The 26706-nt window shown below is 48.9% G+C and overlaps 1 protein-coding gene and 1 long non-coding RNA gene across 8 annotated transcripts in view; one reads left to right on the forward strand and one right to left on the reverse strand.

Annotated features, from left to right (window-relative positions):
* SIPA1L3 (signal induced proliferation associated 1 like 3) overlaps positions 1-26706 on the forward strand; it is a 300743-nt gene that overhangs the window by 115425 nt on the left and 158612 nt on the right. For 6 of the 7 annotated variants that reach the window (XM_054462531.2, XM_063657662.1, XM_054462535.2 and 3 more), the window contains one exon: positions 6941-7008. The exons of the other annotated variant lie outside the window; for it this stretch is intronic. The gene's annotated coding sequence lies outside the window, so the exon portion shown is untranslated. The remainder of the gene's footprint in view (positions 1-6940; positions 7009-26706) is intronic. 7 annotated transcript variants of the gene reach the window in all.
* LOC129019608 (uncharacterized) lies at positions 1474-5449 on the reverse strand. The gene is made up of 5 exons (XR_008495688.2): positions 5321-5449; positions 4995-5132; positions 4524-4570; positions 4037-4132; positions 1474-3460 (listed from the first exon to the last, which is right to left on the reverse strand). It is a non-coding gene; the product is annotated as an uncharacterized LOC129019608 (long non-coding RNA).

A 26706-nucleotide genomic window follows, 5' to 3' on the forward strand; every position in this document is an offset into this window, starting at 1 on the left:
GACGTCTACTTGCTGTGTGATCTTGGGCAAGGTACCTCTCTGTACTTGAGTTTTCTGGTCTGTTAAAAATGGAGATCATAGTACAACCTACTTCACAGGTTATTAAGAGGTTTAAATGCATTGGTAGTTAAAGAACAAAAAACAGAGCCAGGAATGGTGGCATGCACCAGTAGTCCCAGCTACTCGGGAGGCTGAGGCGGGAGGATTGCTTGAGCTCAGGAGGTCGAGGCTGCAGTGAGCTATGATTGTGCCACTGCACTCCAGCCTGGGTGACAGAGTGAGACCCTATCTTTAAGAAGAAAAACTGTAATCCCAGCACTTTGGGAGGCCGAGGCAGGTGGATCACGAGGTCAGGAGATCGAGACCATCCTGGCTAACACGGTGAAACCCCGTCTCTACTAAAAATACAAAAAAAAAAAAAAAAAAAAAAAAGTCAGGCGTGGTGGCGGGCGCCTCTAGTCCCAGCTACTTGGGAGGCTGAGGCAGGAGAATTGCATGATCCTGGGAGGCGGAGCCTGCAGTGAGCCGAGATCACGCCACTGCACTCCAGCCTGAGTGACAGAGCGAGACTCCATCTCAAGAAAAAAAAAAAAGAAAAAAGAAAACACAACTGAAAACAGTGCCTGGCATGTAGTGAAATCAAAACAAAAACCTTGTGCTTCAACCCAGAAAGAATTTGCACAGCCGCACATGGGTCTGGGGGCTCAGCAGGGAGCCCTGGGCCTGTCAGTAGGTGAAGTGAAGTTTGTTACTGAGGTTACCCTCTCTTCATCTTTACAAGAAGTTGCCAAATTGCTCTCCCAAAATGTTTGTTCCCATTTCCACCCCCACCCGCAGTGACTGAGTGTTCGTTCCCCTTACTCCACAATTTCAGCATATTTGGTATTGTCAGCCTGGCATTTTGGCCAATCTGCTGTGTGTGGAATGGCCACACAGCGTTTTTTTTTCCCAGAGCAGCTTATCTGCAGAGGTCTCTCTGTGAGCCCACTCTACCACGGAGTTACTTAGGCTGGGCTGGAGGCAGGACCACCGTGGGGCCCCCAGCACAGTGAAATCCTCATAGCTGTGTGTTCAGAGCACCACACTAGCACGCTTATCTTCTGGAGAGGGTGAGGCGGTGGGGCTGGGGGTTGTCAGGGGGACAGGGAATGAGAAAGAGACCCTCAAAGTCAGTGACCCAACCTTAGTCGTGTTTGTAGACTGCATCAATCAGCAAAAGAACCAGCGCTAAATCATTATTGTGTGCTGTTAATAGAATATAGGTCATAAGAGAAAACATGATTAATTGCAAGATGATCTCAGTGGCTGTTGAGGGCCTAGATTTTCCCAAGGCAAAGTCCTTTCCTCACTTACCAGCGTTTCTTTGTTGGGATGTAGGCTAGAGGCAGCTGAATGAACAGATATTTCCCTAAGTCATTATTTCAAAGACCGGACAGGGATGGGTATAATGGGAATCTTCTCTAAATGAAGGATGATTGAACCACTTTATTAGTAGGTGAGTAATCCCTGATGCCACAGTGATGCTCTGGCGGTCTAGAAAGGAGAGTGAAGCTTACAGCAAAGGCTCCAGTGGGTTTGGTTCTTCCAGACCAGCCACTTACACAGCAGCACAGAAGAGAAAGGCCTGGCTGTCCCCCATCACCACTCAGTCAAGAGAGAGTGCCTGTGGCCAGGCCCTCTTAGAGGCTGGGTAGACACTGCCCAGGGTGTTTATTCTGCTCCAAGACAGAAACAGAAGAGAACCTCCTGCCGTCTCGGGACACAGAGAAAAGAGCTGGTAGGCCTGGGCCCAGCAGGCTAATAATCTGCCCACTTGAAAGCAGATGCCGGCAACAGTCGCAATCTCTGGCCCATTAGATTGGCCAGCTCTTCTTCCTCGGGGGGACGAGGTAAAGGGAGGTGAAGAGGTATGAGCGGATGATCCTTTCCATATGAATTGAGATGGAAATACGAGGGTGGGGTAGAAAATCCCGGCCCAGAAGTACAGGTCCAGGAACAAAAAAGGGCAGGTGCTGCAGCCTACCTTGAGGTCAGGGGAGAAGCGACCTGGCCAGCCCAGCAGAAACAGCTCACCTGGAGCCATGGTGATAATGCCTGCTTCATAGGGTTTCATGAGGGTCGAAATCAAGTTCATTAACATGTAAGTGTTCTAAAATGTAATATGAAAGACTGGTTTTCAGTATGTTGATTATGGTGTTGTGGAACTTTTGACAGACACTTCCTTGTAGGCCCGTTTTATAAAGCAGGAAAAAATGGAGCTGCCGGAGGTGAGATGAGGGTGTGGGGGCCTAGAGCCTCGCTTGCAGCCTTCCTTTACCCTCTGCAGTCTCCTCGGAGGACTGTACTCAGGGGAGTTCAAGGTGAAACCTCCTGGGGGTCTCGGGGAGCCCGGCACTGCCCCCCAGCTGGCCCTGGGCCCCAGACAAGTCATTTACGCATTTTGGACCCCAGTTTGCTTTTCCACCAAGTAGACAGACAAGTCAGACTAGATCAAAGCATTCTTCACTTAGTTCCTACGGACAGGGGCTTCAGAAATCTTTGACATCTTTGAGACAGGCAGTATTTTGTGCTTTTTTTCCTGGAGAGACATGACATAGTTTTGTTTCGTCAGCTTCTTAGAAGGGTCATGTTTACCCAAACATGAAGGAGTGCTGTATTGATTTCTCAGGTCCCTTCCTGTGCTGTTAGTTTGTTGTAAGCGACAGAACCTCCCCAACTCAAATTGACTTAAACTGCAAAGGGAAGTTAATGGTTCAGGGACCTGAGAAATCCCAGAGCTGGCCCAACTGGAGTCAGTACTCAGGTATTCTCATCAGGAATTTACCCCTCTATTTCCAGACTCTGCCTTTCTCAGGTTTAACTTCATTCTCGGCCCCTTCCTCCTGCCCCACCTCTGCTCACCCTCAGGTGGCAAAGAAGTCCTCAGCAGTCCCCCTGCCTTACCACCCATCTGTTTCCCCCAGAAATTGCAGCAAAATGTCCAGGGCCTACTCTGATTGGCCGTGCTTGGATCACGTGTCTCTCCCAGAGCCAATCCCTATGGCTGAGGGGAGGAGACATTCAGGCCAGGACCCGTTTCCCCCTTACATTCTCTCATGGGATTCTGTTCTTGCTGTAGAAAGTGAAGTGCTCGGCCTGTGTGTCACCTGTGTGATGAATGGGTCATGGCCATGGGTGTGCTGGGATTGTGGAGGCAAATCGAACGTCATCGTCCCTTCCCAGGTGGTAAAAAGTGGGGCCCTGGGATAAGCAGGGTACTGGCTGGATTCCCGGATCTGTAGCCCTCCTTTGCTGCCGTTTCCATGGCCCTTTGGCATCTTCCTCTCTCCTGCATGAGGGACTGCAGGGCGACGGGCATCCGCAGCTCCCTCTAGTCTGCAGGAAGTAGGTTCCTGGCTGAGAGAGACTTGGCACCACGGCACATCGCTGCTGATCAGCCTTTATAGAGCCATATGCATCACTTTAGAGAAAGAAAGGAGAAAAATTAGAGTGGCGGGAAAGCAATTTCCGTTGCAATTTAAAAGGCGGCTATTAAAATTTTACAAGAGCTTTATTGCAGGGGTTTTCTGATCATCCCAGGAATTTTTAAAATGGGAAGTCTAATGATAAAGGAAAATGTTCTGGGTGCGTCTGGTTCCCTCCTGCCCTGCCAAGCATCTTGAAAACCACCATTGTGAGGGCTTCCTAGACCAGCTTAGCAATAGCAACGGCCCAAGAGGCCATTTCTGAGTGTTTTAAAAGCGAGTTTTTCTGTATTTGCTGTTTCTATGTATAGTGACTGTTTCTAATTTTATTTTGTACTTTGCTAAATGGCCTGGTAGGGAGCTATGGGAATCGTCAAGAACAGCAGTTGCCTCTGCTCTTCTGTGTTAGTTGAGAGTCATTTGGTTGTATGAACAAATAGAAATTCAGGTCAGCCTGCTGAAGTATTAAAGGAAGTGGATGGACACAGGGCCTGGGAGATTCGGCTTGGAATGGTTTCAGGCAAGGCTGGATCCAGGGCCTGGTGAGGTTGCCAGGACATGTCTCCTTTTACCTCCTGGCTCAGCATTCTTCTGTGCTGATTTTATTCTCAGGTAGGCTCTGAAGCAGCCCCTAGCAGCTCCACGAGTAGATTCAACCAACTTAGCAGCTGCAAGGGAAATAAAACATCTCTTTCCCTCATAGTCCCAGTATATATCCTGGGGCTGGTGTTTACTGGCTCTGATCATCCTGGCTTTGGTGGCAGGGTCACCCCGGGCCATCTCTGAAGCTGGGAACAGGGAAGGTGGTGCAGTGACTTTTTGGCCAGACCTGGATCATATGACCAGTCCCACCCCCACCCACAACCCATGGGTGGGGTCAGTCCCATAGGACTGAGTGGGAAAGGTGAGGTCCAAGGGGCTGACTGAGGAAGAGAAATGGATGCAGGGTGGGTCAAAGCAGCCGACGCCTGGAACCCCTTCCCATACTAACTTCACGAAGCTGAATCTGCCCCACACTCCCCAGTTGTTCTTTTCCCTTGGAAGCTGCTCCGCCTTTACCTTCTCTCAGGTCTCGTTGAGGGGTTCTTAATCTCAGGTTCATGGACCTTTGAAGGATGGAAGTTCAGTGGGTCATGAGGTTGGCTGGGAAAAACATTATGTCTCTATTTTCGCTACCCTCTGACTGAAATTAACATTTTTTTATGCACAGGGCAGTAAACCACAATTGGATTAGCAATATCTGTGACTTTGTCACTACTAGAAATCACGGATATTCTCATATCACATTACAGTGTTGCAAATATCACAAAATATCATTTAAACACCTACCTGTTTCTAAATCACTATAGTTATTGGACTCATCACTAGATCTTGTAATATAAAAGCATTAATAGGCCAGACGTGGTGTTTCACACCTGTAATCCCAGCACTTTGGGAGGCCAAGGTGGGCGGATTGCTTGAGGCCAGGAGTTTGAGACCAGCCCAGCCAATGTGGCGAAACCCCATCTCTACTAAAAATACAAAAATTACCTGGGGTGGTGGTGTGTACCTGTAAACCCAGCTAGTCGGGAGGCTGAGGCAGAATTGCTTGAGTCTGGGAGGCAGAGGTTGCAGTGAGCCAAGATGGTGCTACTATACTCCAGCCTGGGCAATAGATCAAGACTCCATCTCAAAAAAAAAAGAAATTATTCTGAGGAGTCTGCAACTAATTCACCAGGTTGCCAGTAGGAGTCCCTGGCATGAGAAAGGTTAAGAACCCCCTTGGGCTTCTCCAGGAACCCCAGGGGAATGATCATTGAAGTTGTCCTGATTCCTGGACCCTGGGGTATTGGCTAGCTGCTTGCTAGGCTTCCTACCTGGGAGATTCCTGGAGGAGCTGACTGGCCTTTGAGGTTGGTGGGGATATTTGGGTAGCATTTGGACATTATGGTACTGGGGAAGTGGAGCAGGGAGGTGTTGCCAGCCCAGTTGGCCCTGCCATCATTGACCATTGTGACAGAGTGTGGTCTAGTCAGGTGGTCAGAAACAGACTCTGGGACCAGGTTGCTGGGTTCACATCCTGGCTGTATGTAGTACACTTTTTTTTTTTTTTTTTAAACAGACAGGATCTTGCTATGTTGCCCAGGCTGGTCTTGAACTTCTGAGCTCAAATGATCCTCTCATCTTAGCCTTCTGAGTAGCTGGGACTATAGGCAGGTACCACTGTGCCTGGCTTAGTATACTTTTGACTGACTGGGCAACCTCAGCTAGTGGGTCCGTTATGAATTCTGTGCCTCAGTTTCCTCATCTGTAACATGGAAGTAATAATAGTATCTTCTTGGGTGATCAGGAGAGTGAAACGAGTCAGCGCATGTCTGCTAGGACACAGCCAGCACTTTGGGAAGGATTGTTATTAGTGAATGGCCATTGCATATAGGACAGCTCTAGACCCTCTCAGCTCTCATCTCCTGACTTAGTGCCCAGCCTCTGCCGGTGCCCAGAATGTGATGCTGAACAATACAGACAGTGCCTTCTCCGCCTGGAGACATTCATTCATCCATGGAATATTCACTTAAATATAAACAAGCATACTAAATATTCAAAGGCATAAATTCATAATATAAAGTTCCAAACCAGGACAAGTGTGATTTCTCTGTCATTCCTCTGCTCACAGTTGTCTGAGGAAATGTCCTTAGAATAGCCCTCCATCTGTCCCCCCTGCCACCACTTGCCCCTCACTCACCCCGTGCCAGCTCCACGGGCCTCCTGGCTGCTCCTGAGATGCTCCACATCTGCTCCTGCCTCTGGAAGGCTCTTTCCCAGGTAGCCACATGGGTGTGTGGTCTCATGTATTCACATCTCTGTCCCCTCGTCCGGGAGGCCTTCCCCAAGCTCTCCGTGTAAGGTCGCAGTCCCATCACTATGGCGTCACCCCGCTAGGTTTCATACAGGTTCCACTCTGTGACTTTGTATTGTGTATTTGTTTATTGTGCTCCTCCCCTACTAGAATGTCTGCTCCCTGAGGACAGCCACTTTGTCTTGGAGAACCCTGGTTGTATTCCCGGTGCCTGGCACATAGCAGGTGTTCAGTAAATACTTTTTTTTTTTTTTTTTTTTTTGAGACAGAGTCTTGCTCCATCACCCAGGCTGGAGTGCAGTGGCACAATCTCGGCTCACTGCAACCTCCGCCTCCCGGGTTCAAGTGATTCTCCTGCCTCAGCCTCCCAAGTACCTGGGATGGCAGGCGCCCGCCACCATGCCCAGCTAATTTTTTGTATTTTTAGTAGAGATGGGGTTTTGCCATGTTGGCCAGGCTGGTCTTGAACTCCTGGCCTCAAGTGATCCGCCCGCCTCGGCCTCCCAAAGTGCTGGGATTACACTTAGCCATGTTCAGTAAATACTTGTTGAAAGAGTGAATATGTGACTGACAGCTGGGTATTGCAGCAGGAAGGCTTAAGTTGGCCACAGACCTAACCTCTTCTTTTTCCTCCATGTAGATGCACAGTCTCTGACATCAGCTCTCCTGGGACCCTCCAAGAGCACTAGTGTCTAGAAAGCACTAAGGGTGAGTAAGGCGTGGCTGCTGGTTTGCTTAGAATTTTACAACTCATACACATATTATTTTTTTTTAAATTACAAAAAAAAAAGAGTATCAAGGGAAAAATGAAAGTTTCCTTCACTGTTCTTCCTGTCACCCACAAGCCTAACGTCTACCCCAGAGGTAATTACTGTCAGTCACTGGCTGGGTGCCCTGCCAGACCTTTTCCCGTACACGAACATTCCTACGTGCACATATACGTACTTATTTTGGTTCGTTGTGTGAGAAAAAGGAACCAGGCTATGCGGTGCTTCTTGGCTTGCTTCCACCATCCCCAATAATAGTATGTTTTGAAGATCTTTGCTCATGAGCATACCTCAGCATATCATACATTTTGTATACTTTTATTTTTTTCTTTACTTTTTAATTCAATTTTTAAACCTTACATAGAGTAAAACTCTCTCTTTGGTATACAGTTCTTTGTTTTGTTTTGAGATGGAGTTTCACTTTTGTTGCCCAGGCTAGAATGCAGTGGCGTGATCTCAGCTCACCGCAACCTCTGCCTCCCGGGTTCAAGCGATTCTCCTGCTTCAGCCTCCTGAGTAGCTGGGATTACAGGCATGCGCCACCATGACCTGCTAATTTTGTATTTTTAGTAGAGACGGGGTTTCTCCATGTTGGTCAGGCTGGTTTTGAACTCCCGACCTCAGGTGATCCACCCACCTTGGCCTCCTTTTTTTTTTTTTTGAGATGGAGTCTCATTCTGTCACCCAGGCTAGAGTGCAGTGGCGCCATCTCGGCTCACTGCAACCTCCACCTCCCAGGTTCAAGTGATTCTCCCGCCTTAGCCTCCCGAGTAGCTGGGATTACAGGCCCCTGCCATCATGCCCGGCTGATTTTTGTATTTTTCAAGAGATGAGGTTTCACCATGTTGGCCAGGCTGGTCTTGAACTCCTGACCTTAGGTGATCCGTCCACCGCAGCCTCCCAAAATGCTGGGATTACAGGCATGAACCACCGCGCCTGGCCGGTATACAGTTCTTTGAATGCAGACAGATGTAGACAGTTGTGAAACTGCCACCACGATCAAAATTCAGAGCAGCCCCATTGCCCCACTATGTGAATGTACTGGTTTCTCTGTTGGTTAAAAATATGAGCCAGCTGTGGTGGCTCACACCTGTAATCCCAGCACTTTGAGAGGCTGAGGTTCGAGGATCGATTGAGCCCAGGCGCTTGAGACCAGCCTGGGCAACAAAGTGAGACCCTGTCTCTACAAAAAATACAAAAATTAGCTGGGCATGGTGGTGCACGCTTGTAGTTCCAGCTACACCAGGGCTAAAGTGGAGGGTTGCCTGAATCGGTGGAGGTCAAGGCTGCTGTGAGACCCTGTCTCAAAAAAACCTAAAAATTTAAATAAATAAATAAATACATACATACATACACATGTATGGCATGGGTAATGGGTATTTACACATATTATATATATATTTTTATATATATATGGCAAATACTTACCTGTGCTATATAGGTTGTGAATATGTTATGTTTAGGTTTCTGGGTTGGGTTTGGGTTGGTTTGCTAGTGAACATTCTCTCTTGTTTCTGTGGGTGGGTTCTAAGCAGTGGCATGGGCCCCCAGCTGAATGTCATTTCAGTTTGCAGTGACGCCTTCCTGGATGATTCCCAGCTTTGTTGGGAGGGGCCATTGTCTGATCCTTGAAGAACCAAGAGACCGTAACAGTGTGGGAGGTGGAAGGGGGAGGATTGTGGCATTCAGACCCTGGACGCAGGTAGCCGTGTCGGCTGAGCTGCGGGAACTGAGTGGCTGTGGATGGAATTTCTCTCTCCTGGCTGTTTAGTGGTTCTCATCATATTCCCTCATCCTGGCAGTCTTGCCTGCGTACCTGAAGCTTGTGTGTGGGACAGTCGCTAGGGGCCAGATTTCTGTCAAAGGATGCTTCCTAGCACAATTCTTGATTACTTTTATTTTGAAGTGATTTTAGAGTTATAAAAAAGTTGTGAAAATGGTTACAAAGGTCACATGTCTACCCTACATCCAGCTTCCCCCATGTTACCATCTTATACAACCGTAACACAGTGATCAAAACCAGGAAATTCACACAGACCAGTACAATTAACTCAATGACAGACATTAATCACATTTCACCAGTTTTTCCGCTGATGTCCTTTTTTCTTCCAAGAGTCTATTCTTGACCCCACATTGCATTTGGTTTTCATGTCTCCTTAACCTGCTCCGATCTGGAACAATTCTTCCGTCTTTCCTAGCCTTTCGTGACCCAGACACTTTGGAAGAGGACTGCTCTGCTATTTTGTTGTGCGTTTCAACTTCGGTTTTTCTGATGTTTTCTCATGACCTGATTGAAGTTATTCATTATTTGGAACAATGCCACACAGGCAGCATGCCTTCCTCAGTGTGTCATTGTGGGGGTCTGTGATATCAATGCGTCATATTTCCGGTAGTGTTCACCTAGATCACTTGGTTAAGTTGCTGTGTGCCAGATTTCTCCACAGTAAAGTTACACTTTTCCCTTTGTAATTAATAGCTATCTTGGGGCACTCCAGGCCAGGAGTTTGAAACCAGCTTGTGCAATGAAGTGAGACCCTAGCTCTAAAAAAATAAAATAAAAACAAATTAGCCAGGTGTGGTGGTGCACACCTGTAGTTCCAGCTACTCAGGAGGTTGAAGCAGAAGGATCGCTTGAGCCCAGGGGGCAGAGATTGCGGTGAGCTGAGATCGTGCCACTGCACTCCAGTGTGGGTGACAGAGCAAGACCCTGTCTCTTTAAAACAAAACAAAAATGCTACCTTTGGGGAGAAACTTTGAGGCTATGCTAATATCCCACATCCCGCTTTTCCTCAAACTTCCGCCCACTAATTTTACCATCCATTGGTGGCCAGATCTTATCTACAGCAGTTACTGCTGTGCTGTTTCCCTGATGGCAGTTTTTGTGTGCCTCTCATTCCATCTACATTTATTAATTGGAATTCTTCTGTAAGGAAGACCTGTCCCTTCCCCCTTACTTATTTCTTTATTTAGTTACTAATTTATATCCTATGGGCTCATAGATATTTGTTTTAATCTAGCACATTCCTTTTTAATGTGATAAAAGCTCCCAAGTTCCAAGTAAATTCCTAGCATTGCCTCTCACACAGCAGGAAGAATGGCATTTTTCCTATGTGGTAACCAGGGCCTTAGGGAACTTGGAAAGAACAAGAACAGGTTTCGTTTGTTCATTCTTTTATTTTCCTTCACTCAGCAAATATGCATTTGAGCACCTACTATCTGCTTCTAGGCACTAGGGATTCAGGAATGAACAAACCAAACTCCTTACCTTAAGGGAACGGACATCCTACTGGAGAATAAAACAGTAAACAGATAAAAAGTGAATATAGGGCTGGGCACGGTGGCTCACACCTGTAATCCCAACACTTTTGGGAGGCCAAGGTGGGCGGGTCACTTGAGGTCAGGAGTTCGAGACCAGCCTGGCCAACATGGTGAAACCCCATCTCTACTAAAATACAAAAAAATTAGCCAGCCGTGGTGGCACACACCTGTAATCCCAGCTACTTGGGAGGCTGAGGTGGGAGGATCGCTTGAACCCAGAGGCAGAGGTGGCAGTGAGCTGAGGTTGCGCCACTGCACTCCAGCCTGGGCGACAGAGCAAGACTCGATCTCAGAAAAAAAAAAAGTGAATATAGGATAAGTTGGATGTATATAGTGTACATAGGATGTATATAGGAGTATATAGTGATGAATAAAGCAGGAAAGGGGACTGGCCTCACAGGGCAATTTTCGGACAAGGTGGCCAAGGAAAAGGAAAGCCTCAGAGGAGGCCCTGAATAGAGGAGGGAGTGAGGCGGTCCCCAGCCTAATTCATCCACAGCCATCTGGGAGATCGCAGTCAAATCATCTCCTTTCTGAACACAGTTTCTGTGAATAGGAAATGTGTTCCCTCTCCGAGGGGCAGCCCTGCTCAGCTGGAGCCAGTCTTATCCCCGAGTATTGCCACATCTGATGTTCCCCCCAATAGAAAAGGAAAGTGAAAAATTTTTTGCCAGTCCATTGGACCCAAATTATGCAACATCAGATAATGAATGACTGTGACTATATTTTGTTTTCATTGTGTTTGTTTTTTAAGTTTGCTTTTCTTTGTAGCAAAAGATAGCAATTTTTCATTTTTAGTGGTGATACAGATTCTTTTTAAATATATAAAGCTTGAACATCACTTGAGGGCTGGGTGCAGTGGCTCACTCTATAATCCCAGCTCTTTGGGAGGTCAAGGCAGGAGAATCACTTGAGGCCAAGAGTTTAAGACCAGCCTGGGCAGCAGAGTGAGACTCCATCTCTACAAAAAATGTTTTAAATAGCCAGGCTTGGTGGCATGCACCTGTAGTCCCAGGAACTCGGACGGCTATGGCAGGAGGATCACTTGCGCCCAGGAGGTCAAGGCCACGCTACTGTACTCCAGCCCCGGGCAATAGAGCGAGAGATACGTGTGTGTGTGTGTGTGTGTGTGTGTGTGTGTGTGTGTGTGTATGTAAATAATTGTACAGATGGGGAGTAGATACAGCTGAAAAGGAAGGGTGGAACACAGCGACTGGGCTTGGTAAGCACTGTATGGCTCAGCCACCCACTGTTTTTCCTCTGGGTCAGGGGTTCTCAGCAGCGGGCTTGAGCTGAAACTGGCAAACAATTACCATGGGTGTGCTCCTTGAGCCATTTGCATCATGGCATGTGCATGTGCATTCGGCCAGGAATGTCTTCAAGTTTCAGGAACAGAAACCCCCGCTCACCGCAGCTTGATTGAATGAGGTCTGATTTCTCACTCACAACAGCACACCTGGAGGTGCTTGGCTGCCAGTGTTAGTTTGGTGGCTGGGCAGTGTCAGGGCAGAGCCGCTTTGATTCTCTTGATCTTTACTCTCATGGACACATTGTTGCTGCTGCCATGTCACATAGCCTCCCCTAGCTCCAAGGAAGGTGACAAATGTTATTTAACTTTTCAGCCTTTCCTGAGGAGGAAGCCAGAGAAAAAATGAATTGAGAGTATCTGTTGGGGTGGCCAGCCAGCACTGCCTGGCTCCATGGGGAAGAAAAAGCAGTAATAATGAACATTAATGGGTGCTGACTCTGTGCCAAGCCCTGCCGTAAGCGCCTCACGTGCATGATCTCATTCAGTTCTTGTAACTACCCTAAGACGTCACTGCTGTGATATCCCCATGGTAATGATGAGGAAACTGAGGCACGAGTGGTGACGCTGCCTGCCAGGTAGAGGAGCTGGGATAGGGGAGCATGCAGCCTGGGTCCAGGGCCCCTGTTCTTAGCCACTACACTTTGTTGCCTCATAAGAGGTCCGGGGGTGCGGGGGGTGGGGTGCAGAGGACCAGGCTGCTCACTGTCTGGCCTGGGTTTAAATTCTTCCAGCAAGGGCGGAGCCCAGCAGCGTGTTTTGCTTTGGGGAAGTTGTGATCATTAAAAAACTGTCTTGTGAATCACATCCGCCCCTGTGTAACTAACTACCTCCCACTGGTTCAGGTCCAGTCCTCGGGAGAGCACCAGCTGCACGTCTTATTCCTGGCAGCCCTGCAGGGACTTACAAGTGGCCAAGGGAACCCCTCTTGGCCTCCCTTTTTCCAAACTATACCTGTGCTTTTAGTTATTCTTCCCAGGATGAGGGTTCTAGCCTTTTCTTTCTCTGGAGGTCTGCTGGTTGATTGCACGCACATTTGATATGCGCCTCCCCTGCCCGTCCCTGTATAGTAGTGGGGATTCAGTGGTGGCTGGGCCAGCCTCACGGCTGGGTGGCTCTGCCCTCATGGGGCTCCCTGTCCGGTGAGGGAAGCAGACCCTCAGATCCCAGAGTGGTCAGGTCTGTGATTGGGGAAGCCCAGGGGAGTGGGAACCCAGCGGAGGTGCCCAGCCCAGCCTAGGGGTCAAAGAGGGCTCCTGGAAGCAGCTTTTGGGCTTTGGAGGTGGAATAGAGATTCATCAAGGAGCAGTTGCTACCATCTTGTCCACCTGCGTTTCTTCAGTGAAACTCTCACGACAGCTCTCCTTTCTGAACTTCTGTTCCCCTCCTCAGTAAAATGAAAGATTCAGACTTGGGTCTCCATCCATCCTTCCAACCAACCATCATTGACTAGGCACCTCCCATGTTCCTGCTCCTCTGCTGAGCACGAGGCTTACCCTGATATACAGTATGTTGGGAAGTTCTGCAGGTGAACAACCCAGAGTGATAAAAGTTCTAACAGGGGAAGCCACGGGGTTGTGGGAACCCCGAGGAGGCACCTAACGGTCACTTGGAGTTTGGGGACAGGCTTCTCCAGGAGATGAAAGCAAAAATGGGTTGACACGGTGGCCAAGAGCACAGGTTTCCGGAGTCCAGCTGACCTGGGGTCTAGTCATAGCTGATCCCCTGACTAGGCCTAAATGGGCAGCTTAACTGTGGGAGCTTCCATTTTCTCCCAAGGTGGTTGTAAGGATTAAGATGGGATTAAGAATTTCAAGTACCTAGGACAGTACCTGGCAGAAGAAGTCACATAATAGATGATAATGAGATGATGATGATGAGATGATGGTGGTGGCGGTGGTGGAGGTGGTGATGATGATAATGAGGAGGAGGAGGATGGTGGCAGCTTGCATTCATTAGCCCTTACTGCATGTTGGAGGTTAGGTGGCTTAGTAACAGCCTGTAAGATTTAATAAGCGTGAGCTGCTGCTGTTGTGATTATTCATTCACCAGACATGTGAGGGGTCGCCCTGCACCCAGCCCTGAGCTGGCACAGGCTTAGGTGTAGCAGGACTGTGTTCTGGGAGCAGGGCTCATACAGCGAAAGCCTGGGCCAGGAATTTCATGGGCCAAGTTGAGAGTTTCTTTGGTGTGTGTTGGAGACCCATGGCTCCTGGCCTCCTGGTCCCCTTTCTTGTTCATTCCTCAGACTTTTCAGCACTGGCCTCGAGTGTAGGCTGCCCTTGACCTCTGTGGCCAGAATGCATGGATGCTCTGCTCAGCCCATCAGCCAAGCCCCAAATTAGACCTGACAGTGTGATTTATTCTCTGGGATGGAGCTGGGAGGGCACAGCCCCAGTGGGTGATTCGGAGGGAAGGTTGTCAGCCCGAATTAGCCCAGACCTTTCATGCAGCCTTGCTGGTTCAGCTTCCTCTGGCTAAGAGGGTTTTCCAGGGTGTTGCTGGCTTCAGCACTGCCTCCTTCCCCGTCCTCAGGGACGGACACTTGGTTGTGATCCCTAACGAGCGTGTGTGCTGAGGGCAGCCCAGGCAGGCCCTGTCTGAAGGCAGTGGAGGCTCTGGGTTGTTTCATCTGCCCCATCAGGAGCCCAGAGTGGCAGCTCCCCATGGAGTGCTTGGCCCATTCCCCGCTTCCTGTTCTTTCACTGAGTTCCGTGCAGGGTGGCTGGCGGCCGTTTCCCTGCTCCACACCTTCCAGTCGGTGATCACAGTGTCTCTGCTTTCTAGCTGCCTTCATTCATTCACAGGAATGCCTCTGATGGGCGAGTTTCTGCTGCAGTAACAAATTAACCCTGAAATCCTAGAGATTGGACACAACAGATGTCCATTTCTTACTGGTGACATGGGCAGGTCAGGTGGGAGGGGCTTAACCTTTTACCTCAGGGACCCAGGCTGACAGGAGCTCCCCCCAGCCCCCCACCCCGTCCTGTCCCCATTTTGAAGCCTCACAGGCTGCAGAGACACCACGACAGAAGGGGACGGAGAGGTGCACAGCAGCGCTTAGATGCCGGGGCCCAGAAGCCACGTGTTCACTTCCCCCTGCACCCAGAACTGTCTCATGGTTCTGCCTAACTGCAAGGGGCTAGAAATACGATACTCAGTGAGCAGTAACTATCACTGCCACAGTGGACAGGTGGGATATTTATGCAGCACCTACTGTGTGCCAGGCCTTCTCGGGGCTCTAGAAATGTAGAGGTGTCCCCCCGCCTTCCTGGAGCTCATAGTTTAGTGGTGGAAACAGAATTGAAGTAATTACAGCAACAGCTGTGTGATTATGTCTTCACTAAGTGCTCTGGCAGAGGAGCCCAGAGGGCCGTGACAGCATATCTGAGAGCCCGGACATGTCTGGAGAGGTCAGGGAACGTCTGTCATAAGGACTGACGTTTGGGAGGAGGCCTGAAGGATAAGTAGACCTTCCCCCAGTGGGGGCGAGGAATGGGGAGAGAGTCCCTGGTAGAGGGAACCGCATCGGCAGAGCTCCGGACGTGGGAAGGAGCTTGACTCTGCAAAGGAACTGGAAGACGACCTGTGTAACTGCAGGGTCAAGAGCTGGGAGAGGTAGGTGGGGGCAGATGGTGCCGGGTCTGGCTGGCGGTGAGGAGGAGGCTGGGACTTGGAACACCTGCCTTTTGGAGCTGTTGAAAGAATCAAATGAGCTCAGTCATTCTTTTAACAAATGCTGAGTTCCCACTCTTTGGCAGGGGGTGTTCCAGCAGTGAACAAGACGACAAATATCCCTGTTCTCAGAGCTGGCATTCGAGGAGGGGGACACAGACAATGAACCAGGCAGATACACAGGATAATTTTTACCTGGTGAAAAAAACTGCTGACCAGTAAATAGAGTAAAACGATAAAGAGCGTATGGATTGGAGGCTTTTGGCTCCAGGTAACGGCAACCCCATTCATGCAGACTTAAGCAGTCAGGCCCCCCACCTCCAAGTCTGAGGGTTCTTTGGACCCTGTGAGCTGATGACACAGCAGCTCAACAATAGCCTGGGGGACTGTCTGTCACGGTGTCTTCATCTTAAAGCAGGCACCTTCCATGGTCAGAGGATGGCAGGTAGGGATGCCCTGGGCAGCGTCAGGGCAGGTAGTGGGAGATTTTTCAAACTCTGCATGTCCCAAGGATCTGCCACTAGCGTGCCTTGGTGACAGTGAATTATAGAAGCCAGTGTGAGAGTAAGGAGGAAGCTGTTGCTCTAGTCTAGGCTGGAGATGCCAGAGGATGGGTCCAGGGTGAGGAGCATGGAGGGAGAGGAGGGGGCAGGTTCTCGGTACTGTTTGGAGGTAGAGTCGACAGGACTTGCTAATGGCATGGCTGCTGGAAAGGAGTTCTGAGCAGACACACACACAGATGTCCACTGTGTACTGTATCTTCCTCATGTAAAAGTCATGTGCGGGCCAGACGCGGTGGCTCATGCCTGTAATCCCAGCACTTTGGGAGGCCGAGGTGAGCAGATCACCTGTCAGGAGTTCGAGACCAGCCTGGCCAACATAGTGAAACCCCATCTCTATTAAAAATACAAAAATTAGCCAGGCATGGTGGTGGGCGCCTATAATCCCAGCTACTCGGGAGGCTGAGGCAGGGAGAATTGCTTGAACTCAGGAGGCAGAGGTTGCAGTGAGCCAAGATCACGTCACTGCACTGTAGCCTGGGTGACAGCGAGACTCCATCTCAAAAAAAAAAAAAAAAAAAAAAAAAGTCATGTGCATGTTACAGAGTCTGAGAAATCCTACAGGAAAGAAACCCGCTTCTTTGACTATGGAACACTTTTCTTTTTGAAAGACACCTAGGAACATCTTCTACAGTATCATTTGGAAAATGTTTAATAATGATTCCCATCCTTGCTGTACATTAGAATTATGTTGGCAACTTTAAGAAATCCCAAGGCCTGGGTCTCACCCTGGACCAATTCAGTTAGAGTTACTGAGCGACATTATAAAGCTGTATTGTTTGTTTGCATTTCTTTAATTTTTTTATTTTTATTTTTATTTTTTGGAGACACAGTCTCACTTTGTCCCCCAGGCTGGAGTGCAGTGGCACAATCTTGGCTCACCACAACCACCGCCTCCCAGGTTCAAGCAATTCTCATGCCTCGGCCTCCTGAGTAGCTGGACCACAGGCGTGCACCACCATGCCTGGCTAATTTTTTGTATTTTAGTAGAGACAAGGTTTCACCATGTTGCCCAGGGTGGTCTCGAACTCCTGAGCTCAGACAATCCACCTGCCTTGGCCTCCCAAAGTGCTAGGATTACAGGCATGAGCCACCTTGCCCAGCCTGCATTTCTGATTATCAAAGTAATACTTGTTTGTTGTTTAAAAAAAGAAATCAAAGGACCTATAATGCCCCAAGATAATCACTTTTATGAGCTGGTGTGTGTCTTTCAGATTTTTTTCAACGCTTGTACCTAAAAAATATCATATGTGCCCCAAAACAAAGTGGTTCGATAGCTTTCCAAAGCGGTGAAAAAAAGTTTGCCGGGGGGGTGGTGGCGGGGGTCGGGCATGGTGGCTCACGCCTGTAATCCCAGCACTTTGGGAGGCTGAGGCGGGTGAATCACTTGAGGCCAGGAGTTCGAGACCAGCCTGGCCAACATGGCGAAACTCCATCTCTACTAAAAATACAAAAATTAGCCTGGTGTGGTGGCATGAGCCTGTAATCCCAGCTACTAAGGAGGCTGACACAGGAGAATTGCTTGAACCGGGGAGGCGGAGGTTGCAGTGAGCCAAGATTGCGCCACTCTAGTCCAGCCTGGGCGACAGAGCAAGACTCTGTCTCAAAAAAAAAAAAAAGTTTGGAGGCCCACCTGAAACGTTAGGGATTTGAACAGCATAATCAGCTGCCTTTCTGTATTTCCTAATTGATTAATTTTGTGACATGTTTGGAATCCAGATATCAAAAATGTTGAATTCAGCAGGGTACAGTGGCTCACGCCTGTAATCCTGTCCCTTTGGGAAGCATAGGAGGAAGACCAGCCAGGGCAACATAGCAAGACCGCATCTCTACAAAGAAAAAAAATAGCCAAGTGTGGTGGTGTGTGCCTGTGGTTGCGGCTACTCGGGAGGCTGAGGTGGGAGGATCGCTTGAGCCTAGGAGGTAGAGGCTGCAGTGAGTCATAATTGTAACACTGCACTGCAGCCTGGGCAGCAGAGGGAGACCCTGTCTCAAGGCAAAAAGAGAAAATTGGACTCAAATGTTCCGTATATCCTCTCACATGTCATGAAACAGTGTTAGTCACACTTTTCACAGACATCCTTATTACAAGAGTCACTTTTTGAGTCATCTACACATATTTCCAGAGTACACTGTCTCCACGTCCATCTGAAGCATTTGTGTTGTGGCACCCCTTGAATTTGTGTATGTTGTCACTGGAAACTGTATCCCAACACTCAGGATGCCATTTCTCTACCATTAGACAGTTTTTTTTTAATGCCGCTTTTAGGAATTGGTGATCTCTACAGCCACTCACTGTTAGGTTTTTTTAAAAAACCAACTCAGATGTTTAAGGACAGTTACTGAACATGGGTAAGTGGCTGAGTAAACGTGAACATATAAAAGTGGTTATATAATCGCCTGTTTGTGAGTCAATCAGACTCATCATTCCAATGAGAATAATAAACGACAACTTAGGAAAATTTCTCCATGTTCTTTCTTCCCCCACAGTGGCACTTTGCTTTAAGACAGTTTTCAGTGCTATATTATACATCCTTTTTTAAAAAAAAACTTCAAAATTCTAGTTGAAATGCCCCATTTAAGAGTTTCACCTGACTGAAGTATTTTGTTTAAATTGGTTAAACGTCTTAAAATCATTTGTCCCTATTTTGCTTTTTTTTTTTTTTTGAGACGAAGTCTCGCTCTGTCGCCTAGGCTGGAGTGCAGTGGCTCGATCTCTGCTCACTGCAAGCTCCGCCTCCCGGGTTCATGCCATTCTCCTGTCTCAGCCTCCCGAGTAACTGGGACTACAGGCGCCCGCCACCACGCCCAGCTAATTTTTTTGTATTTTTTTAGTAGAGACGGGGTTTCACCGTGTTAGCCAGGATGGTCTCAATCTCCTGACCTTGTGATCCGCCTGCCTCTGCCTCCCAAAGTGCTAGGATTACAGGTGTGAGCCACCGCGCCCGGCCCGTATCTTGCTTTTTAAAGGAATCTTTATTTTATTATTATTACTTTTTTTTTTTTTTTTGAGTTGGAGTCTCACTCTGTCGCCCAGGCTAGAGTGCAGTAGCTCGATTTTGGCTCACTGCAACCTCCATCTCCAAAGTTCAAGCAATTCTCCTGCCTCAGCCTCCTCAGTAGCTGGGATTACAGGCACCCGCCAACACACCCAGCTAATTTTTTTTTTTTTTTTTTTGAGATGGAGTCTCGCTCTGTCACCCAGGCTGGAGTGCTATGTCGTGATCTGAGCTCACTGCAACCTCCGCCTCCCAGGTTCAAGCAATTCTCCTGCCTCAGCCTCCAGAGTAGCTGGGATTACAGGCGTGCGCTACCATGCCTGGCTAATTTTTGTATTTTTAGTAGAGACGTGGTTTCACCATGTCAGCCAGGCTGATCTCAAACTCCTGACCTTGTGATCCGCCCACTTCAGCCTCCCAAAGTGCTGGGATTACAGGCGTGAGCCACCGCACCAGGACCCAGATAATTTTTGTATTTTTGTTTTGTTTTGTTTTTAGTAGACACGGGGTTTTGCTATGTTGGCCAGGCTGGTCTGGAACTCCTAACCTCAAGTGATCCACCTGCCTCAGCCTCTCAAGTAGCTGGGACTACAGCCACAAGCCACCATGCCCAGCTAAGTTTTAAATTTTTTATAGAGACAGGTCTCACTATGTTGCCCAGGCTGGTCTCAAACTCTAGTCTCAAGTGATTCTTCTGTCACAGCCTTCCAAAGTGCTGGGATTACAGGTGTAAGCCACCACACCCGGACCTTTGCTAATTTCTTACTTGGTTATTTTTTTCTGATATTGAGTTGTAAGAGTTCTTCATAAATTTTGAATATTAATCCTTTGTCAGATACGTGGTTTGCAAATATTGTTTCCCAGTCCATAGGTTGACTTTTCGTTTTGTTGATTGTTTCCTTTGCTGTGCAGAAGCATTTTAGTTTGATGTAGTCCTGTTTATTTATTTTTGCTTTTGTAGCCTGAGCTTTTGGTGTGATGTCTAAAAAATCATTGCCAAAGCCAATGTTGAGGAGCTTTCCAGCATGTTCTTTTCTGGGAGTTTTATGGTTTCAAATCTTACATTTAGGTCTTTTATCCACTTTGAGTTTATTTTTGTGTATGGTATAAGATTTCATTCTTTGAAAGGCTCAGTTTCATTTTTATTGCCCACTTATGTTTGGATTTATTTCTGGGCTCTCTATTCTATTCTGTTTTTATGTCAGCACCATACTGTTTTGATTACTATAGCTTTGTAATATAATTTTAGATCAGGAAGTGTGATGCCTCCAACTTTTTATTTCTCAGTGTTGCTTTGGCTAGTTGGGTTTTTTTTGTGGCTATATATAAATTTTAAGATTGCTTAAAGAGCATGTTTACAGTGACTTATCACACTTGGAATTGTGGGGTCAAGCCCTTGGGAATACTTACCAAGTCTCCTATAATATATGCCTCCCTTTTTATTATTGCCCAAACTAGCATCATTTAAGTTTTTAAAAGCTAACATGTCTTTCCCAAAGAGCACTTGTTCCAAAATAAAATAAAGTGAAAGACCCTGAAATATAGCTACATTTTCTAAGGATAATATTTTGGGCATATCTTGCTTTATCTTTGATTACATCTTGTATCCAAAATAAATGAAGTTAACCACTCAAAAATAGCTAGCTCAGTAGTATTTGACCTTCCTGCGTGAGCTGTAACTAGTTCTCTCACATCCCCAGCTTGACCTCATTCATTTATTCATTTGACATTGATTTATTTCCTGTCAGCTACCCTGAAAGCCAGTAGTAAAGATGGCCTTTGGAATGTGTTGGAATCCCAGCCATCCCCATCTACCTCTATGACCATGGCCAAAGCACTTACCTTCCTGTGCCTCAGTTTCTCCATCTGTAAAACAGAAGAGATAATGCTGCCTACATCATAATGTGGTTGTGGGCATTCAAGGATTTAAAACAGATCCATGGGCCAGGCACAGCGGCTCACACCTGTAATCCCAGCAATTTGGGAGGCCGAGGCAGGCAGATCACTTGAGGTCAGGAGTTTGAGACCAGCCTGGCCAACATAGTGAAACCCCATCTCTACTAAAAATACAAAAATTAGCCGGGCATGGTGGTGCATACCTGTAATCCCAGCTACTGGGGAGGCTGAGGCAGGAGAATCGCTTGAACCCGGGAGGCGGAGGTTGCAGTGAGCTGAGATCATGCCACTGCACTCCAGCCTGGGCGACAGAGCGAGACTTCATCTCAAAATAAATAAATAGATAGATGGAAAGAGAGAGAAAGAAAGAAATAGAGAAAAAGAGAGAGAAAGAAAGAAAGAAACAGATCCATGGTCCCAGGTGGAATGTGATCCAAGCTGATGTCTTGTTATCACTGCAGAAATATCGATGTGATAGACTACCACTGTTCGCTCAGAACCTTCTAGGATTGCCTTTCTAAAATCTGAATTATTCAGAATTCTGAAACACAGCAGGCCCAAGAGGTTTAGGAAGGGATCATGCCACCGTATATATAAAGAAAGCACTTAGCCTAGCACCTGGCACATAGTAAATACTGTGTCAGTGTTAACCATTTACTGTTGCTACTACTAGTTAAAGTGCATACCTCACCATCCCTAATCATCATCATGGAAAAGCAAGTGATAATCACAGTGAGATACAGTGACACACCTGCTTCAGTGGCTATGATAAAAAGAGGGCACGAGGAGCTGAGGTCGGAGAGTTCCACAGGAGGTCTGCTAGGGACTGGGGCCTTTTCCTTACATGGATAGGGGGAGTGTTCTGAGCAGAGGAAGGACATGATCTGACCCATAGATTAATAGAGTCCCTCTGGCTGTGTATGGCAGCAGGAGCCGGAGCCAGGAAATTGGGGCAGACGCTCCTGCTGTGGTCCATGGTCCTGCCTGTGGCGGTGTGAGGGAGGGGTGAGCCCGTTTATATCTTGAAGGTGGAGCTGACAGTGAGTACTGATGGCCTGGATGTGGGGGTGAGAGAAAGAGAGGGGGCTAGGATGACCCTGAGGTTTGGGCCTGGACACCAGCTGAGGGGTGAAGATATTGCATTGAGGGACCTCAGGGTCGGGGTTTGCAGGGAGTGGCAGAAGGCCTTGTGAAGAATCAAAGACGTGGCTGTGAGTCTGTTTGGTGCTGGGTGCCCGTCAGACAGCTGCGTGAGACGGCAAGGAGACAGTTGGATACGCACACCTGAAGTTGAGAGAGGTCCACGTGGGAGAAGGAAAAGTAGGGGTCCCCAGCACAGAGGTGTTGAAATCACCGGGAGAGCTGCGTGGAAGGGGGAGAGCGAAGCTGTGCGGAGAGATGGTGAGGAATCAGCGAAGGAGGCTGGGGAGGGAGCGCCAGTGAGGAGGGAGCAGACCTGGAGAGTGTGGACCCCTGCAGTGAGGCAGGAGGTTGACGAGGGCCTGATTGCTACGCCCGTCCAGCGACAGTGACAGGAGGCACAAAAGGCTGGCAGGAGCAGGTTCAAGAGAGACAGGGCTTTGTTGAGGCCTGTGAAGGTGTGACTACACGTGTTGTTTGTTGCTTTCTCTCTGTTCAGGCCACACCTGGCACACAATAGCTGCACAATAAAAATGTGTTAAATTAATGTCTTCATGGATTGGGGAGAGATTAGAACCCAGAGGAGCCCTTGGAATTGGGGGTCGTCACTGTGGAGTATGGCAGAAGTGTGTTCCATGGACCTGGGCTCCTGTCCCCAGAGGATAATGGGGAAGGAGAATCGAAAACGTAACCCAGACATCTGGGCGTCCCCCAGACCATTTACTGAGTGCCTGGTGCCACCAACAGGACTAACGTGGCGACCCCATCTAGAGACTGAGGATAATAATAATATTGACTCATGGAGCTGTTGTCAGGAATCAATGAGATAATGCTGTAAAACATCATCAGTGTGTCATTGGCTTGAGCTGTTGTCACAAGTAAAATCCTATCATTACCATTATTCTGGCTTCATGGCCCTCACCATCTAGTGGGGAGATAGATATCAAATAATCAGGCCAGGCGCAGTGGCTCACGCCTGTAATCCCAGCACTTTGGGAAGCCGAGGTGGGCAGATCACTTGAGGTCAGGAGTTCGAGACCAGCCTGGCCAACACAGTGAAACCCCATCTCTACTAAAAATACAAAAATTAGCCAGTGTGGTGATACGCACCTGTAATCCCAGCTACTCAGGAGGCTGAGGCACAAGAATCACTTGAACCTAGGAGGCAGAGGTTGCAGTGAGCTGAGATGGCACCACTGCACTCCAGCCTGGGTGACAGAGTGAGACTCTGTCTCAAAAAAAAAATAGATATCAGATAATCACTCAAATAGCCACATAATTTAACCATGGCAATGAAACTATAAAGAAAAAGTACACAGCCACTCGGGAGGCTAAGGTGGGAGGATCGCTTGAGCCCGGGGGGTCGAGGCTGCAGTGAGCCATGATCACGCCACTGCACTCCAGCCTGGGTGACAGAGCAAGACCTTGTCTCAGAAAAAAAAGAAGGAAAAGGTGCAGAGGGCCTTGAGAGAATAATGGGCAGGAAGGAGGTGGGGGTCTTATTCCAGGCTGGGGTGAGGGTCTTATTCCAGGCTGGGAGTGTCAGAGGAGGCTTTTCTGAAGAATCGACCTGTGAGGCTAGACTGGGAGGATGAACAGGAACTAGCCTGGGGTGGGCTGGAGGCTGGGGCATTTTGGCTGGGAGAATAGTCTGTGCTAGGTCCTAGGGTGGGCTAGGTCCTAGGGTGGGGAGGAGCTGGGTGTGTTGGAGGAGCAGAGTGCTGGGAGGAAAACTTGGGTCAGCTGGTCTGGTGAGCCACACGGTAGGAGATTTGGACTTTCTTCCCACAGCCCCTGGGAGCCATAGAAGGGTTTTCAGGGGAGAAGTGATACAACTTCATTTAATTCTTTTTAAACTTCTGTGTGCACTTTCAAGCCTTGATGTCCTGACATCCTTCCTCCCCCAGGACAGTTTGTACCGCTCCAGGGTCACGTCAGAGACTCCAGAGCCACCCCCACCACTGTGGTTCCTTGAAGCTTTTTGCCGTCATCTGGCCACTCAGTCGGCAGGGTTGAAAGGAGCTTTCTATAGAGGAGAAGGTGCCCTGGTTCTTGACTCATCAGCCTCTAGGAAAGAAGCAGCTTGCTGGTCCATCCCAGGCTGCTGGGAGGCCCGAGAAACAGGTCACAGCAGCCCCGCCTCCTCCTCCAGACCTCCAGGCCTCTCAAAAGGGACCCCCACCTGCTCCCCGCAAAGATGGCCTCATTTCCTCTCAGGCCCAGAGCTGCCAGCAGCCTGTCCCCCCTCCTCATTTCCCTATTTCTTTTGAGTGGCCAGATGACAGCACAAAGCTTCAAGGAGCCACGTGGGTCTGGGGCCGCGGGGTGGTGGTGGAGTCTTTGACCTCATGCCAAGCAAGTTGCTTCTCTCGGTTCCCTCTTCTGGGCCCTGCCCTGGAAAGAGGCAGGGTGGCCGGGGAGGGGAGTTTCCAGATTACCTGTGTCTCCTGGGCATGGCACAGGAAATGACTCCTTCATGGGCTGAGAGTTTTGGGAGGCCCTGTGCCGCAACCCCTCAGCAAGAGCCCACATGAATCCGCCATCTCACCCACAGCCTGGGGACGGTGCTGGATTTTCAGGGTGTGGAGGGGCACCCGACATCTCCTGTGCCCGAGTGGTGTCTGTCAGTTGCTGGGTAAGTAGAGGGCTTTGCTTTCCCTTCTGCTGTACCTGCAGCTGCCCGCCCAGAGCAAGCTGGCTCTGACCCTGCAGGAGGGGTCTCTCTTTGAGAGCACTTGGGTGTCGTGTCTCAGAAAACCCACATGGCTTGTAGCTGTGGCTGCCTAACAGCACCACCTGGATGTTTGAGTGGCTCTTCCAGAGACCCTTAAGTGGATGGGCTCCCCAGCCAGGTGTGGTTCCCACTGCTAAGTGTGTTATAGGTATTGACCCACTTAGTCCTCCCAAAAACCCTGTGAAGCGGGCACTATCCAGTTTTACACATGAGGAAACTGAGGCACAGATAAGTCGGGTTGTCTGTGTGAGCCACACAGGTAGGAAGTGGCAGAACCAGGATTCAAACCCAGACCATCTGGCTTCATAATCACTCTGCTATACTTCCCACCAGCCTCCTCCCTCCCCCTGACAGACACATGCATGCACGCACGCACGCACTCACACACACGCCTACACATTCTCCTCTCTGTCATATCACCTGGTTTATTTTCTTCATGACACATATCACAGTGGATTTGTGGACTTGTGTATTGCCTGTCTACACCCTGTAGTATAGCCTGTGAGCTCCTGTTTGACCATAGGAATTCTGTGTCTTTTGCATTGCCGTATCGCCAGCATCTAGAACAGGACCTGGCCCAAAAGAGCTGCTCAATAAATATTTGTTGAATGAATGAACCGACGTGGCCAGTGACACGATGTCTCACTGGGTAGGTTTGTGTTATTTTTTTCCTCCTTCAACCTCGATCCCTCCTGCCACTCACTTTATAGTAGAGGCAGTCACAGGCGATCTGTGGGTAGAGCGATGATTGAACCCAGGCCAGGCTGACCCCAGAGCGCACGCTCCTTTGCCCGCCCCTGCCACACTGGTATCTTTCCCTTGATGCTGATGGAGGGATGCGACACCGCAGCCGGCCAGGTCTCCTCATGGAGGGCCTTGGACCACGTGTCATTTTAGAGACCTCAGCAGCAGTCCAGATCCCGAAGTCCGACTTTTGATTCAGGAACAGAGCAGCTGCAGGAGTGCCAGGCCGGGCTTTCTGGTCCTGTCTCTCATCCTCAGCTCCAGTCAGCTGGGGATTAACCCCCTGCCGTCATCAGGAGAAATACAACACGGGAAACTGGCGGTAACTCCACGGTGGTAAAGGATGTGAGGGAAACAGTGACCCACTGCAGAGGGTTTCCTGAGCTCTCGTGCACAGAGAATCGTGCGTGTGCTTTTGGGTGGGCAGAGGACATGCATCCTGGGTGAACATTTCCCATACACTAGGATGAATTGGCCCTTCCTGTTCATGCCTCTAATGCCCCATTTCCCTCCTACAGAGATTTTCTCTTGTTTAACAATTAAAAGATAGCAGGCTACTTTGTGGTTCTCAGTCAGGATGCTTTTTAGTTGCAATTAACAACCCTGGCACCATCTGGCCAATGGTTAAGACATGTGATGTGTTCTAGAAGCCCAGGGGTGGATGGGCACCAGGTGGATAGGATCAGCAGCTCAAGCATGTCTGTCAGGGACTGAGGTTCTCAGCCTCCAAAGGCCTCTGTGTATGCCTCTTGGTTCCAGAATGACTTCCAGTGATAATCAGGGCCACTTGCCCTTGTCCACAGGCATCAGGAGGGAGAGAACACCCCCCACTGATGGTTATAAGTGGTTCCCCTCAGTCTACAGGTGGGCCAGCTGAGGTCACGTGCCCCTCAACCAGGCCGGTCAAGTTACTAGAGGAATGCCACATCCTGATCACTCTTGACCAACTGGGTTCCGTTGTCTAGGAGCTGAAAAAAGCAGAAGTGGAAATTGAGTAGACAACCAAATGCCTGCCAAGCTCAGTCCCTGACCAAGTCCCCTCCCTAAGTTAGCAAATTGTGTCAGGCCTAACAGATTTTGTGGCATTTGAGAACAAAGAAGTGTGGCTTTCTTTTGAAGAAGTTTAGTGACTTGTGTCCAATTTCTGCCTCCTGCGTCATCCACCCTCAGTTAACACCCAAAAAAGGGGGCAGGCTGGGCGCGGTGGCTCACACCTGTAATCCCAGCACTTTGGGAGGCTGAGGCGGGCAGATCATGAGGTCAAGAG

Source organism: Pongo pygmaeus, chromosome 20 (assembly GCF_028885625.2).
Source record: "Pongo pygmaeus isolate AG05252 chromosome 20, NHGRI_mPonPyg2-v2.0_pri, whole genome shotgun sequence".
Lineage (NCBI taxonomy): Eukaryota > Metazoa > Chordata > Mammalia > Primates > Hominidae > Pongo > Pongo pygmaeus.